Here is a 16418-nt window from a genome sequence, read left to right as displayed (position 1 = left end):
AGGAGATAGAAGAGAGAGAGAGAGAGAGAGAGAGAGAGAGAGAGAGAGAGAGAGAGAGAGACTGAGTCTGGTGTGCTTTTTTGAGATGTCAAACCTCTCTAATGACATACCTCCTCCCAAAAGGCCACACCTCCTAACCCTTCCTAAAGAGACTACCAACTGGGAGCCAGACATTCAAATATATGAACCCATGGGAGCTGTTTTATTGAAACCACCAGTGTCCAGATTCTTTGCATCTGGAACAATGAATTGGACTAGACTTAGAGTATGGTCCATAGAATGAGAGTGGGCTACAGAAAACATGGCTTAAGGGCCCTGAGTTCTTTAGGGTTCGAGTGCTATAAGTTCCTGTGGAGGTACACAAGCTATAGCCGAGGCAGGAATGAGATGTTGTTTTTACCCTGATTGACAGATGGGATATTATATAACTTTGGATGATTTATCTGTGTGTGCATAATGTTAAGCATATGTACACCCCACCATGCATACACATGAGATCGTAAATAGATGTTTTCCCCTGGCAGGTGCCTTCAAGGACAGATTTCTCCTCTGAGACAAATCTGTTACACTTGTGCCCACTATTGATTTAAGTCTCTACTAGGAAGTGGGGTTGACTTCTGAACTCCACATGGATGCACAACACACATACACACACACACACACACACACACACACACACCACAAACTAAGCCAGGGTAGATCTCCACAAAGAAACAACCAGTTTGCCAGCAACTAGCATCCAGTCACACTCTAAGTCTCATGCCGAGGCAGGGTCAGCGGTAGTTGCCAGAGAGACACTTGCTTTTTCCAGAAACCTGCGCTGACTGAAGGGAGAGCTAGAGATAGACTGACTAAGCTGTGGGGAATGCAGCCAAACATGGGATACGCTTCCCATGGAGAGATGAACACAGCAATGCGGGTAGATAAGACAAGGGCAGAGGTGTAACACAGATCCCACACCACCGTCCTGGATTGAATATCCTTAGAAAGCACCCCCACCTCTACCCCCTACCACTCTTGGATAATAGACAATGAGAAAACTGGAGAAGTGTAAGCCTGAACTTGCCTCAGTTTCCCCAAATGGCCACAGCCAGTAAAAAAGAGGCTACGCGGTAACGAAAGTCAACAAAAGCAGGTGGACTTTCCGTAACCATTCCAAGCCTCTGTCGCGGGAAGCCGCAGATATGGAAAGAATGACGTCCAAAACCCCAGAGGTGAAGTTTTAACTGGCAGGTGGGAATGAGGGTGGGGCTGCAGAATCCAGGAGGGGGCTGATTCCCACGCTGGAATCCTCAGCAGGAAAGACATACTAACGTAACTAGCATGAATTATGTGAATTACGGAGACTAGCAGACCTCTCCCAACAGCTCCTCTGGAGAACTATACACCGTCACAGCTGTAACCACAGAGAGGATTTGGGAGGCTTGCTTTACCACCAAAGCCAGGCTTTTGCTAGGATAGTGCTGCTGTAACTCCCTCACTACAAATGGCGGAAACCTCTTGTGTTTGAACCAAGTCAGGAGGTCCCTGTGAAGTTTGACTTAGGAGTAACCTGCGCAGGACAGCGGTTAATCTAAGGAAGCACAAGGGGGCCCAATACAGCAGCAAAATTAGTCAGAAGCTTTGAGAGTCTGCACATGCCGGGTCGGCTGATCAAGGTGTATCCAAAACTGAGGTCCTGTGCTGTTTTATTAAAAACTCAGCGTAAGGTGAAGCTTAGATCCAAAAGGTGTTTCTATCCAGATGGCTGGAAAACGGGCGTCTAGTCTGCGACAGCTGTCTCACACTCAACGTGGCTAGTGTAGCCTGGACATCAGGTAAAGCAATGACTCGCTAGATGATCTGAATTGCTGAAAATCAGTCACCAGGTGTTTCCTCATTTACTGGTCAAAGAGTCATTAAGCTAGACAGAAGGCAAGCGTAATTAACAGTTCTCTGCCAAGTCCTTTGACTGTCACGCATACATTAATTATGCCATATCCAAAACACAGATGCACCCCAAGAGGTGTAGGATTGCATGTAATGTTATGTTGCTTTGACATTGTTTTACACACACACACACACACCCCTTTCTCACTGGAAAGACCCCAACATTCCTTTCTCTGTTTTCCCTCAGCATTTCCATGACTTTATGTAGACATCTGATGAGAGAGAGAAATGTGGTAGAATTATAGGAAAGACAGAATTACAGTGATTTGGGGCTACTCTTCAGGGGGAATTAAAAAGAGGTTCACCGGGCCCCGAGGGTATGAGCATGGGAGAGCTGGTCTTGCCACTTGTCAGCTATGTGGTGACAATGGGCAAGGGAGAAGTGCTCACTATGACCCCTTTGCCCTTTGGTAAAGCTGGCCCAGTCCCTGGCCTGCTGTAGCACTCAGGGGAATGGGCCCTGCTCCCTGTCTAGGCAACACAATAGAGCTGGCCCTGCTGGCATGGGCAAGGGGGGAGTCGCCCAGAAGGCCTGAGAGTGGGAGAGCTGGCCCTGCCTCTTGCTGACCTTGGGTGAGCCGGCTGGGGCAGTGCTGGAGAACTCACCCTGGTGGTGGAGGTGCTAGAGACCCGGTAGGTTGACCAGTTCAGCCCCAGAGTCAGGGCTTTGAGTTGGCCCAGCCCAACATCTACCCCATCTATGAACTGCTGGAATTCGTGAAGAGCCTGGTGAGGTGCCAGTATTGATAGGATTCCAGAAGCCTTAGGCCTCAGACCAGACCAATGACTCACTGCAATGAACGTTTGCAAGCCAAGAAGTGTCAAAACAAGGAAATACGCAGGGGCACACTACAGCTTTCACAAATGAGATTTCTTTTTCCCTTTGGGAGGTCAGTGGCAAGGGCAGAGGGCAGGTCTGGAGGCACAGGAAGATGAATGATTAGAGTGCATGATGTAAACTTCACAAAGAATCAATAAAAAAATAAAGGAAGAAAGAAAAAAAAAAGGGGGTTCACCAAAAGCCATTACCGAGGTCAAACAGGAGAGACTTAAACAGACACACATGGGACTGTTGGAGGAAGGGAGGGAGAGAGGGTGGAAGGAAGGAAAGAAAGGAGGAAAGAAGTCATGAGTAGGAGGGAGAGTCGATGAGGGGGCCTGATGGGAGCTAGAGGCAGGGAGTATAGGTGGCTATGATAAAGCTGCATTGTAGAAATGTATAAACTTTTCAAAGACTGAATTTTCAATTAAAAAAAAATACCCTGGCAGAATGTCTAAGTCCTATGCCTTCTCTTAGACCCAAGACTAGAGTTTCTTTCCTCTAGAAAAGCCCAGTTCCACACACTGGAAGACGTTTGCAGTACCTGTAGGAAGACTGACACCAGTTTTCCAGCCAGACTCTGTCCATGAGAGAACTTGCTGGTTTCCCTCTATGGGATTTTTTTTTTAGCAGAAAGTGGAGAGGAATCAGGGGTAGGGAAGAACTTAGCTGAAAAATGGCAGCTGTGTGGCTATCTACCCTCCAGCTTATAACTGTGACTCCTCTAGGTCAAGCAGGCTGCAACGGAAGTCATCCAGGCTGCTGCTGTGTGGCTGGGGAACTGTCACTGTACAGTCAGAGCACTGGCATTAGATGCCTGCTATATAAAGCACGTGGCCAGCCATGGAAGCAGTAGCACCTTCTTATATAGGAGGCGTCTGCCTTTTCCCCTAGTCACTCCAATCCTAACATACCCAAGAGAGAAGACTCCCAGGGAATAGCAGGAATAGAAAGAAGAAGCAAGCCAGACCCCAGCCAAGACAATCCCCTCGCTGATGCAGGTGCTGGGCACCCAGGCTTCCTGGAGACAAATGTTTTTTTTTTCTCTATTGGATATGAAGCTGAGATTTTAAAGTATTAAATTAAACTAGTGCAAAATTCCGCGACCCAAAATATCCACAAAACTGTGAACGATGTCTAAAATATTCTCGAGGTACAAAATATTCGCCAAAAGTGCATAGTTAACAACAAAAGAAAAATGGAGAAAAATACATGAATTTGCCCCCTATGCATATCACTAAATTGTGTTTAGTGACAAACAGTCTCAGTTGATAATTTAGCTACATTGAGTTATTAAGATAATTTTTCCATGTAGATGGAAACACTTCAAAATTAACAAGCTAGTTTAAAAACATACTTCATATTTAGAGATATCTCCAGGGTCAATAATTGGAAGAAGCAATTTTTAGCTCTTGCAAACAAATAGTGAATTTACTGACGAATACAGCAGACTCACAGTATTGATTCATTCAATAAATACTTATGAAGTATTCTCATGCATCAGGTATTATCCTGGGCATTGGGATGAACATAAGATAAATTCTCTTCACAAGCTTGTCAGACAAAAGACATAAGACTTAAGAAAGTCAGATAAAACCAAATAAGAGAAGTATGTACCATAGCAGACGCCACCTTAAGGAAAAATCAAAGCCTATGAATAAGGAGTACTGTGTACAGGACAGTGAATAGCACTCTGAAATAAGAATGGCCAGGGAAGGTGGCCCAAGAAGTTGGCATTTAGACAAAATCACAGAGGAGATGAATGCACAGAACAATCTGCCAGTGTGTGCACTGTCACCACCACTAATGCAGCTGCCTCTGCAGATCGTCACTGCAAGGCCCTGGCTCAAGCACATGGAAACCCTTCACTCATTATCGTCTACCTCACGCACCTACGCCATGCTCCAGAGAGAAGCTCTACACAGCCAAGCCAAGGTACAGGATCCCTCTGCCCTGGCTTCTGCAAGTGAACAGAGGAAGTGATGGCTTGGCTTGGAATGATACTCTCTGGGAGATTCCCTAAAGGAGAAGATGTGAATCCACCTCACTGCTATTTGGGGAAACTTTTCTCCTGGGTTTAGCTCACTTAGAAGCAATTGTGGCTTTTTAGGACAAATGGACGATCCAGCAACTCAGAATGGAACAGTTACAAGTCTCAATTGCCTCTAAGTTGAAGAGAGCTGTGTCTCTCTTATCCTATTGCCAGTGTGCATTAGAGGAAGGAAGGATTGTCCCCAAATGTCAGAGGTTGCTTTCTGTTGTGATAAATACACGACCAAAAACAACTTGGAGGAGGAAAGATGTTACTTGACTAATATTTCCAGGTCACCATCTATCACTAAGGAAAGTCAGGGAAGGAACTAGAACAGGAAGTTGAGGCAGAAGACATGGAGGGATGCTGCTTACTGGAGTGTCCTCTGGCTTACTCAGCTTTCTTCCACAGCCTAGACCTGCCTTCCTAAGGATGGTACTGCCCACAGTGTTTGGGCCTTCTCATATCAATCACCAATCAAAAATTTCCTTACAGACATGGCCGTGGGTACATCTAATCTGGACAATAACCCTAGTTGAGATTCCCTTGAATGACTCTGGGCCATGTCAGGTTGGCAGCTGCAATGATCTAGAACTCCAAGGGTCCTGTCTACTGTAGGATTCCTTGAACATATTTCACTTCAAGTCTCCTGATCTCTGTAGGCCCTCCCTCCAGCTTCCCTTACCTGGGTGTCTATGGCAAGCAGCCATTCCCTAATCTAAGTATGTAGTTTGATTCCCTAGGTCAGTGCTTCTCAAAAGTGGCCTTCAAATGGTATAAGAGCATCCATTGGGAACATGTTAGAAATTTAAAACCTCAGATTCCACATACAGATACACCAAATCAGGAAGTATTGGGAAAAGGTTTTATCTTAATATGCCCCCTGGTAATTTTGCTAAGAGTTTATATTTGAGAATGCTGCTGTGAATTGCATAGCTTCTCTGGATGCTATGCCATCTCAGCATGGTTCCAGACACCGGGCATCGCCATCATTCTGTCCCTCATCAGACCCCAATCACCGGCCAGGCATCACTCAGAGCTTCCTTCAAGATGCAATTTCAGTCTGGGTGCAGGGAAATCTCTGCCTTAAAAAGCCTTTAAAAACCTGACTTCAACTGTGATGTCTATATCAAACTTATAACACCATAAGAGAATAAAAGAAACATTCTCACAAAAAGCAAAGTGCACATAAGCACCCAGGTACACAGGTACACAGACACATTGTATTTAGACAACCAGAGGAGGTTGTGAGGCCATAGAGGGAAACACACACCTTTTCCTATAAAATACTCAAGGCTTAAATACTGAGATACAGAGAGTGTTTAAATACTGTCCGCTCATCCCAGCAGTTGAACCCCGAACTCTACACCACCGAGAAACTCCCTATTATGGGCTCTTGGGCTCAGAACTGATCGATAGTACAATGAAAGACACAAAATGGCAAGATGACTAAAAATAAGGCTTTACCGACACTTTTACAAATGCAAATTCATACCACTGCACTGAACAAAGCTTCACGTTGTTTCCCCACCACCACCACCACAGCAAAGTGAGACTCCTCAGTTTCCATGGATTTATGATCCTCAAGGGTTCTGGAAAAAAAAAAAGATTCTAGTGTTCTTCTTCAATTAGAATTAGCCACATAATACTTAGTAATATGACTTTTTTTTTTTTTTTCATTTTCTCTGAATAGCTCCCACATGTCTTCTGGTGGGTAGCTTTTTTATTACTAACATTAAATTTTTCTTATTATAAAAAGCATGTGTTAGTTCTAAAACAACAAATTAAACTCCTTGAGTATTTGGAACTTTCTTAATTTTTACAATTCACTTTTATAATTAGTAATATTTATCAAGAGAGTGAAGCCATTTTTACAGCTATATGCAAGAATGTACTCCTGGACTCTCTCTATTTATTAACAGTGTGTCAGACCACTGTATTTCAGTGAAAGAGTGGTAGACAGCTTAGAACAAAGAGTGCTTTGTCCTTAGTGATCCATATAGCTAAGAGGCCATCTTTCTGCTCACTACCATCCTCTACGACTGCAGTTTTCTTTCAGGCTAAGAGAACATCCTTGTGGGAGTGATAAAGTGCACTCATAATTTACTTTACACACCACAGCCATGCCAAAAGTTTTCTTATAGCTGCGTGTTTTGTATTCAGACGAAGGAACCACATACACGAAAGCACTTAATCTAGATAGGTCTCAATATGGTTTGCTACACATAGTGTATCATAATTATTGATTGGATCATGAATGTACAACTCAATTTCCAAGAAAGTGACAAAATAACTGTCCTTAGAGAACCCAATGGAGAGTATATTTTCAAGTCTTTTCAACAAATATTTCTATCAATTCCTTAAGAATGTCATGCAATGTTTTAAAATCATATTCAATTCTAGCTCCTCTCCTTAAGTCCCACCCTTACCCCTCTGCCCCCCTCCCCAACTTTTGTGGATTTTTAAAAATTTAATTTTTCAACACATCAGCTCCAATCTGTACTGTTTGTATACTTCTGGAGTGTTGTCAAAGTTCAGGGGGGTGAGGGAACACCCTTAAAGAAAACTGACTCTCCCCTAATTCAAAAGTCATCAACTATTCATAGCTACTCAGCTAGGAATGGGGCCCTTGAACCCCTCCCTGTCTTCATTTAATTTTAACAAATACATAATTTTGCAGGTACACAATGCAATGAAGAACCTCCTGTGTCAGATCAAAAGGGATATGGGGGGAAGGGTGGGGGCGGGTAGAGGGCAGAGCTGAGGCCGCCTATGTGGGTAAGTCTCACCCAGCTGCAGAGAACCCAGGAAAATATGTGGGCCTTTAGTGACCAGTATGGCTTTGGGTATAAAATAAGATCTGGAAAGGGAACTTGCTCTTAAATAATGATTTAGTAAATAGGGACCTGGGGTTTTTACAGGAACTATGAGTGCTTCATAGAGGACTTGCCCTAGGATGAGACCTGCTGCCTCTCCGCATTTGAGGCTCTTGCAAAATCTCCCTGAGCATGGATGAGCCTTATGATGGGGATGCCACCCCCATGGATGTGTTCCAAAAGATTCCATCTCAGCAAACAGAAGAGATTCTTTCTGAAATCTTCACAAACCAAACTGCCAGGCCAGGAACTGCTTCTGGAGAGGGCCACAGGGCAGGGAGCCATAGGTGGGCTCTGGAACCTAATAACAGCCTTCAACAGACGAGGGAGGGTCCTCAGCCACTCAACCACATAGACATGAATTCTCCTAACAAGTAAAGTGAGCTTAGACACTGATTCATCCTTAGCCTGGCCTGAAGAGAGCATACCAAATGCCTGATAGCACCCTACTTCAACCCCCACAGCCCAGAGGGCCTAAGCAGCTAACCCAAGCAAGCCACTAAGGTGTGATAACTTGTTATGCATACTGAAAAATTCATCTATCAAGTCAAAACTTATATAAATATAACCATCAACAGTCAGGAACTATTTGTACTTATAAATAATCAACATATAATAACAGCCTCTCTGGCTTATTTGAAAGGATTATAAGGACTGCAGTTCTCCAATCTAAAATGTGTGGTTAATCTTCATACAGATTGTTTTCCACTTTCAAAAAAACCTATAGTTTCAGTTTAATTCTTGGAGATTCCTGTCTATCCCTTCACAGAACTAATGCTAGCCCCGGTTGGAAGACAATTAAAAGGGACTTAATAAGTACAACTCTAGGCACACGGCAGCCTTGTGATTAGGAGTGGAGAACTAGTAAAAGCAAGAATGGAATTGGGAGCATTCTCTACCCTGTTCTATAAAATAAATATGGAAGGATGTATTTAAGGAACCAGAGTAGCAAATAGTGAACAACTTTTAAGTGGAATGAATCACAAAGCATTTTCATAACAAGGAAAAGTCCTTAAGTTTTTTTTCTTTACTATTTTATTATCTGTATATTTTTACAAGAAAACGTGTATTTATTTACCTGGCTTGAAATGCCACCAACCTTTATTGATTAATTCAGCAAGTGTTGCCAGTAACTCCATGTGCCAAGCATGTCTCTAGACTTACTTATATTTATTAGGCAGCTAAGTAGGCAGTGACACCAATAGTGTAGAGAGGAAGGAAACAGTAAGTGACAAAAAGTGAACAAAAGTTATAGGGTGTATTAAATAGTGCGATGAATAATAGAGGAAAAACTAGCAAGGAAGGGCAGCTGAGCAGCAGGAAAAACAGGGTGCAGTGTGAAAAAGACACAGATCGTAGTGCCCCCACCCCTGTACATAAAATCCAAGCAAAGATTTTTGGCCACCAGTAAGTTCAGCAGACCAGTTATCTGGGAAAAAGCAAGTCCCAGAGGGGACCAGTGTGACTCTCAGCCCAGCAGGCACCAGCTTTCCTCACAGAACACCAGGGAGCCTCTGACTGACTTTCCCCAAGTTCCCAAACTTTCCATGATCATTCTAGGGCAAATAGAAACTCAGCCATTCCTTTTGTTAAGTAATTCAGTCTTTTAAAAAAGAAATCTAACTAGTATCTATGCCCTAAAAGTTTAGTAGTCATTTAAGAAAATATACAGAATTGGAGGGAAGAAATGAGTTCATCTAATTCTTGTCTGGACATTACTGTTTATAGGTGAGGAGGGGAACCTCCAACCCCTCCAACACTAGGCTCAGCCTGGCTTCCTCCATCCTCATGACTATTTCACTTCTGATTTTTACATACTACTTGCTTTTTATCCCATCAACCTCCAAAAACCCAGCTTTGCACATATATGTTACCTAAACAAATACATTCTGACATTGAATAATCATATGAGAAATGGGTTCAGTCTCTGGAAGATGTTACTCTTTTTTTTTTTTTTTTTTTTCCTTGCAAACAGAGCCCACCCTGAGCACCGCTGAATGAGCTGTGGCACCAGAGGGACGCAGCACAGCTGAGAACTTCAGGCAACACAGAGCGAGCCTCTGTCCTCGAAGGTCAAGCAGCCCCCATCCTTCCCAGTAGCATCCTTGGCTTCCTTTGTCAAAAAGGCACAAATGATTGTAATAAAGTATGGGTGCAAAGATACACAGAAATATAGAAGAAAGCATCTCATTGTAAGAATGTGGTCATTTAGACACCTACATCTTATAGGACTCATTTTGTTCATTAGAGATTCTTCAAAGGACTTAACCTCCCTTTTGGAATGTTTTGAACACTAAGCAGATCAAAACATAGTTTAACAAAATGATCTGCTGTATCACTTTACATTGTTATCTATGCGAGGCTGAGAGGCTGAAGAATTACCCCCTGCGCCCCCACCCCATCCCCACAAAGATAATTCAATTTGCAATGAAAGCCAGTCGTCTCTTCTGCTTGAATTTATTCTGATACATTACTTTAAGGCGTCAATGTCAATGATCCTAGAAGTCATCCACAGTTTAAATCATTATAAATTGTTTTAAGAGTGAAAGCCCTTTAGCCCGTTATGGCAACTTTCAGGGGCTGGGAGAAGCAGCTACACCTTTTCATATCATAGTAATTATAAAACTATATTGTGTCATATCATACTTTGAGATTTAAATAAGTAGTAGCTCCAGGATAAACAGCACCTTCTCACCACGAGAATGAACCGTGCACCTTCATGCCTCCAAATCTCAAGTCACCTTCTGACAGTTCCTGTGATGAGGTGGTAGAAGGAATGCAGCCACAGCCATTACTAATGCCACACACTGTGAGACAGAGCTGCCAGCAGCCTGGCCTTCTCTCCTTCAACGTGAGAATTGCATCAATTGAACTTGCTTTCTGCAAGATAAAATAATAAGTAGGTCTCTGTCCCTCCTCCATTATTTTGAAAGGTCATGATTTCTTGTAAAGTATAATGAGAGGGAAATTACTTAAATTAAACCTCTGTTATCTACACTGTTGGCTAATTACAAAATTAGCAATTCCCCAACACCACGAGCCCCGCAATCCTTATGGTGATAGAGCGCCATCTAGTGGCGACATCTTCTTGGGTGCATTCAAAGACACATAAGAACCTTAAAAGACTAAAAATGAGTCAAATCAACAATTACTTATGAGAGCCTACTGTATCGATAGCACTTGTTTAGCTTCTCAATCCTGAATACAGCTTTCAAGAACATGAAGTGATCTGGATTTTGTGGAAATTATCTTCACTGTCAGAGGAGAGAAGGACTCTGCTTGGCTGGAAATTGGGTGCAGTTAGCAGACTGTTCAGCTTGAGGGGAGTTTCACTGCAGTCACTGCGCCTCTTCCCAGAGATAGGTGGGGACTATTTAGCATATGTCTCCTGGGATATCTCCAAACCACTTTGCAGAACCTCTTGGACTAATTCCTCCCAAGACCCCTGCAAAGTGGTTACTATATCACACCATGACCTTTCTCATGAGAGCTGTGAACTGATGTTGCCATTGCATGGGAGTGAATTTGCACTTACTGGAGAGAATTTCTCCAAAGATCTGTGTCCAGAAGAACTGCCATAGTAAACCTTCATTCACTTTTTACAAAGAAATGAAGGTGTATAACTAACTTAACCACTTAGAAATTCTTCCTACTTAAAGAGAAGGGTTGTCCACAAGGAAAACATCGTGGCGTTGGCATATGATGCCCTCTTCTTTTCTGCTCAATGTTCCACAGAGAAGCACTCTCCCCTGAAGCTACAGCTTCGTGTTCTCAAAGCATAGAGAGCCCACGAGGCCAGTGAGGTGGGGAAACTCTTGAAAAGGGTGGGGGATGAGGCTATGGTATTCGGACTCCAGTACATTTAGGAACTGGTATTATTTGAACACCCATTTCGCCTAAGTTAATAAACTTTCATAAACCAAATATTCATGCCATACTTAGTTTAGTAGCATGGTATAGAATAAATAGCAAGGAAAAATGTCATTTTAATGAGCCATATTATCATTTTCTCATACACAATTCAAATGCGAAGAGTGTGGTTTGGATCGCTCCTGTTTGAAAAGGATACAGTAGCCACATAGGGTGATGCAGACCTGTAATCTCAATACTTAGGAGGCTGAAGCAGGAGTATAGCCAGGAGTTTCAGGCCAGACTGAGCTACATAGCAAAAACCCTTTCTCAGAAAAAAAAGAAAAGAAAAGAAAAGTCTTTGTAAATGGCATTTTAAAGCCACAAAGCATATTTATGGTGCCATTCCCACACTCTCTGATAAATTATGAATACATCAACAGCAAGGAACCACTCCAAAATGCAGTCAGAGGAGGTGAGTCTGGGGTCTGAGCAAAGGGGGCAATGGCTTTGGTGCAGGGTGTATCAAGGCAGAGCTGTATGGTGCTTGCGGAGTCTTTTTCATCCTCTCTCTGGTGATATTACCAAGAGAAACACGACGAGCATTTCATAATTCACATTTGATGACTCAAAAGATTCTCGACATTAGCGACAATTACATATTTTTTTCAGCTTTAATTTAAAAATTTTTTAAGGAATATTCCATGGCGTGTGGGAAGCAACGAGTTGGAATTAATACTCCACACGTCATTTCCAAAACCCTCCTTGCAGCCCCAGGAGGATGTTTTTAGTGGTATCACGTTGCCAGCTTTGAAAAAAAAAAAAAAAAAAAAAAAACAATCTCTAGTTATAGCTACTTTATATAAAGGACTCATCCCCACCCTCTTATCTAAAGTATTTTCATATATTTTAGGACTTGGTAAAAGAAGATATGTGAACTAAAATATATACAGAATAAGCATACTCATTAGGCCGGATTATTTTAGAGCTTAAAGAAATCCCACAGTAAGAGCAAGGAGCCTCATAATTTCCATATTTTATCTTGGATTGTTGTTTCCATATTTTATCTTGGATTGCTGAGGGAAGCAAAGGTGGCTCCTGTTCTAAGAGCTGGGGGTTTCAGGAGAGCAAGGAGGTCTCTAATAGAGAAGGGACCACTAATACCAGTAAGCCTTTAAAGGCAACCACACTGCCTTGGAAATAAACAGGAAAGCCCTGGGCTGTTGGAGGAGACAGCCATTTCTTCATGCCGCTTTCTCATGGGGCCAGGAAGCTTTAGTTCCCTTGGATCGTCTTCGTCAAGCACCCACTTTGTCAGGCTGCATGGCTAATTTCAGTTCCCAGTTACTAATGTTTTAACTTCTCTGTATCATACAGACCAAGTGATGAGGCTTAGATACTCCGTTTGTTCAGAGTTAACCTCATCTAGTCTCTAGTTACAGTGAGCTCTCTGAGATGGCATTTAGTTTTTCAGATTTTCTCCCACGAAACCTCCTTTGCACGAGAAGGCCTCTGTTCCTGTAAGAGGAGTTAGCCTGCCCTCCTGGCGGCAGCAGGAAGGAGTTTTGTTTGTTTGTTTGTTTGTTTGTTTTACCTCGATAGCATCCTCTGGCCACGATCCTACAGAGTGACTAGGTTAACTGAGCGGTGAAGTAGACTAGGGCTGTGGCTGGATGATTGAAGGGGATGTGAGGATGTCCCAGTCTGGGACTGTGCTTCTATTCATTTGCCCCAGGCTACAGAAGGTAGTGGGAACTCTAGTAAGGTCTGTGTTCTCAGTCCAAGCTCCTAACACAGCTGACAGCACAATGACACATTCCTGGAGCAAAGGAGAATTCCTGAAACTTAGGCTTATCACCCCAACTCCACAGTCATCCAGAAGAGTGCCACAGGCCTGTCTGCCCAGTCCTCTCATGCCATGTTTCTGGTCATCATCTATAGTTGCCATATTAGTCATAATCATGCATTTAGACAGCTCAGGTTCTACATCCCCTGTTCTCGCTAATCCCTGGAAACCCCTGCTTCCTATCCTCATGGCAAAGATAAAATGTGATAATGATCATTCTGCATAATTGGGTTAAACTTGAAATGATGTGTGGACATCTTATACATGGCTTACTGGGAAAAAAACATTATATTGCTGGACTTACAACGAATATAATGAAAATACCACCTTCTGAATTAGGAAAAACACATATGATACACTTCATTCTTTTATGAGAAACCGGAGCTTGATTCTAGGTACTGAGTTTTTCAGTCTTCATCTTTAATATAGGCACAAGCAGGGGCTGGAGAGATGGCTTGTTGCTCTTGGGGAGGACCTAGATTCAATTCCCAGCACCTACATGGTGGGTCATGACTGTCTGTGACGCCAGTGGTGGGCCGGGGGGAGTCCCTGCAGGTGCCATCCAAGGACGCTAAATGCTTGAAGAGATAAGAGATAAGACTGGATAGGACTTTTTGGAATCTGATGCCAGGTGGTTTACTTTCAGCATGTTTAAAACTCAGTACAATTCGGGAAAAGGTTTCCAAGCATCAATACGTTTAATAAGCCCAACTCCAGGTGTATAATAAAGCTTACAGTGTGACTAAATAGAAACTCTTTCACACTGTACATGTGACCATGATGGTGTGTTCTATAGCTAAAAGGCCTAGAAACTAATGTGGTCCCTGACCCAAAGCAGAGAGGGCCACAGCCATAGAGTACTTGTGACATGACCCCTAAGGATGGGTAATGATCTAGGGAGAGAAGAGTGTGGAATCATCGTTATGGGGGAATTTGGATGAAGTCTGCCTCCACAGATAGCAAAAAGGTCACCAGGTTGTTAACAAAATCTACTCTCTCGGTTTTCTGGGCGGAAGGAAAGTATTTGATTTTATCTCCTCCATTGAGGAGTCATGCCTGCACGATTAGCATTTCTGGCTCTCTTAGTGCTTCTCTGTGAGAACAAGGACCTCTGTGCCACCGAGAGGATCTGATGCACTTTTCTGACCTCTGAGGGAACAAGGCACACAGGTGTAACACAGACATACATGAAAGCAAAACAAGTATACACATAAAATCAATAAATCTCCAATAAAAGTTAAATAAACCTAAGCAATTTCTAATTGTGATGATTTTCCTCATTGAACATCTAGGAGGGCTCTCCCAAGAGGGTTGGGGGTGCTGGATGCATCAACAGCACCAGCAGCTAAAGAGTTTAGTGGCCCTGCCTTGATACTTTGAAATTTTCCTCAGTATTAATTCCCCAACTCTGGTTGACAAGTCGACTGTTGGAGTTCCTTCTAAGAAGTAGCAACAATGTATCCCTGTAGTCTTTATTCAAAAAAACTTCCAGGTTAAACATTTGTGGGGAATTGCAGGCTGGTCTCCTGTTGAGCTGAGGTCTGAACCCGGAAGGGTGATAATTCACCTACATGACATTCCCTCATGCTCCTGGAACTCTGGCTCCTGCCTAAGTTACCACCCCCCACAGCCCCCAAAAGAGAAGCATGGTCAGTAGTCACATAGGCAATAGCCCAAGCTTCTGACCTTCAGGCTAAACTCCTCCCCAGTTACCTAGCAACAGAAAAGACCATAAAAAGGACTGTTCAGTCCCTGCTTGCTCTCTTACTTGTCTCCCTCTCTCCTCTCCCTCTTCTCTCCTCTCCCTCTCCCTCTCCCTCTCCCTCTCCTTCTCTCCTCTCCCTCTTCTCTCCTCTCCCTCTCCCTCTCCCTCTCCCTCTCCCTCTCTCTCTCTCCCTGCCTTTCTACAATAAACCTCTAAAACCATAGATTGTCTCTGCTCATCAAGGCTACACTCACTCTCGCAGGTGTTGGGAACCTCTTCCCTCATCCCTCTCTCCTCTAACCCTGGTGGCTTTAGCAAAGTAGCTCCGGGGTTCCCAGGTAGGGCTGCCCCTTGGTCACTCTCGGAAGAGTGGGTCAGAGGCTTAGAGGGCCACCCAGGGATGAGTGGAAGATAGATAGCAGCCCTCCCACACCCGACAGACCAGAGACTGGGTAAAACTCTGGCAGGGTGTGGGCTCTTTCCCCTCTTCCCCAGGGCCCCCTTTTGAGTTCCCAACAAGCATTCACTGAGCAGACTTTGCACAGCCCTTTTGCTCTTGTCTGTCCTCCTGCAGGGGAAGTCCTTCCCTTCCTGTCTTCGTCCATTTATTTTTAACTACACATTCCTTCCCAAACACATCTCTTGCTGAGTCACTCATCATGTTTACTCTGCTCTGAACTTGAGCTCTCACTCCTCAAAACTCTTCAGCATTTGCATAGCGCTTTGACCTCCCTTTACCTTTTGTGTTTCAAGGGTTTGACTTCTTACACAGGCTTAGGAGCTGCCTGGTCCCAGAGATGACAGCATATCCTACTCCCCTGCATTCCCACTCACCGACTTGAGTTTAAAATAGTAAGGGTATTTGTGTTAGCTAGAGGTAGGTTTAGCAACATATACAGGAAAGCATTAGTAGTGAGGTGCACAGGCGGCTTGCTTTTGCACGCACCAGCAGAAGTCCCCCTTGCCCCTAGGCTCTCTCCCACAGCAAGCTGGCAAGGCTTGCTTCTGTGACTGTCTCTGCACTTTCCCAGGTGCAGCTGGTGTCTGTCCTTGAAGAAAGGAGATTAGGATTCCGTGCTTAAATCATAGAAAAGAGGTAATCAGAGGCCACAGACAGTTATAGTCGGCCTTAAAACTAGTTCCTGATAGCCCCACACAAGACGATCTTTAATCCTCCCGCCAGCCTCGCAATTCTGCCCTACCAAACGGTATCATGTCTGAGTTATGATTTACCTAACCTGTCTTCCCTCCCCTTCACCCTAAACATTCAAAGAACTTCTAACTGCTCTGTGTATAATAAGTATTAAAACACCCAAGCCGGGGGTCACACTCCGAACCTATGCTGTAGGGGGGTTTGTGAT

The sequence above is a fragment of the Mus pahari genome, chromosome 15 (genome assembly GCF_900095145.1).
Source record: "Mus pahari chromosome 15, PAHARI_EIJ_v1.1, whole genome shotgun sequence".
NCBI lineage: Eukaryota > Metazoa > Chordata > Mammalia > Rodentia > Muridae > Mus > Mus pahari.
The sequence above is the reverse complement of the archived record's forward strand: the minus strand, read 5'-3'. Positions refer to the sequence as shown.